This window comes from Phytophthora infestans, genomic scaffold (assembly GCF_000142945.1).
Source record: "Phytophthora infestans T30-4 supercont1.25 genomic scaffold, whole genome shotgun sequence".
Taxonomy (NCBI): Eukaryota; Oomycota; class Peronosporomycetes; order Peronosporales; family Peronosporaceae; genus Phytophthora; species Phytophthora infestans.
The window spans coordinates 1,533,058-1,534,087 of record NW_003303734.1 but is presented as its reverse complement, the minus strand read 5'-3'; positions in this window follow the sequence as shown (position 1 = coordinate 1,534,087).

The following is a 1,030-nucleotide window of genomic DNA, read 5'->3' as shown; positions in this document are numbered from 1 at the left end:
TGAACAACATGGCCGGGAGCGTACTGTACAGTGCGCTGGATTTGGTAGACGGATACTACCAAATCCTGATGCGAGAGAGTGACATCCCGCTCATCGCGGTAAGCACTCCAAGCGGCATGCTTTGGGAGTGGCTCGTCATGCCGCAGGGCTTGTCTAACGCCCCGGCGACGTTCAATCGCCTGGTGACGCAATTGTTCCGCCCTTTGCGTACCTTCGTACAGACGTACTTCGACGACATTTTCGTCCATAGCCGTGCCGAGGGAGGCAAGACGGCCATGGAGGTGCATCTAGGACACCTCCGTCGAGTGTTGGACGTGATGCGAGCGAACAAGCTCTACGCCAACATCGACAAGTGCGTTTTCGCGTCACCAGAGATCAAAGTTCTCGGTTGCTTCGTAAGCAACGTGGGCGTTCGGGCTGACCCAGACAAGGTCAAGGCCATAGCAGCATGGCCGACGCCCCGATCCCAGAAGGATCTTCGAAAGTGGTTGGGTTTGGCCAACTACCTTCACAAGTACAGCGCTGGGTACGCGGGCTTCGCTAAGCCCTTGTCGAGCCTCCTTCAGAAGGACGTCGACTGGCGCTGGGAGCAAGAGCACCAGGATGCTTTTGACAGCATCAAGGCCAGTCTCCAAGAGGCCCCTGTCCTGGCTCTGCCGGACGAGACGAAGCCGTTTAGCGTCGTCTGCGATGCCTCCGATTACGCCATCGGGTGTGCATTGCTGCAGGACGACACGGCTGGACAGGAACGAGTCATCTCATTCCAGTCCAGGCAGCTCAAAGCCGCCGAGCGGAACTACCCTGTCCATGACAAGGAGCTCCTGGCAATGAAATATGCCCTTGTGAAGTTCCGTGTTCACCTTCTGGGCTCTACGCCCTTTGTGATCTACACAGACCACGCGTCCTTGAGGACGGCGACTAACTCGCCTCACCTCTCCCAACGGATGGCGAGGTGGCTGTCCTTCTTCGCGGAATATAACTTCCGCGTCGAGTACAAGCCGGGCAAGCTCAACGTGCTTGCGGACGCCCT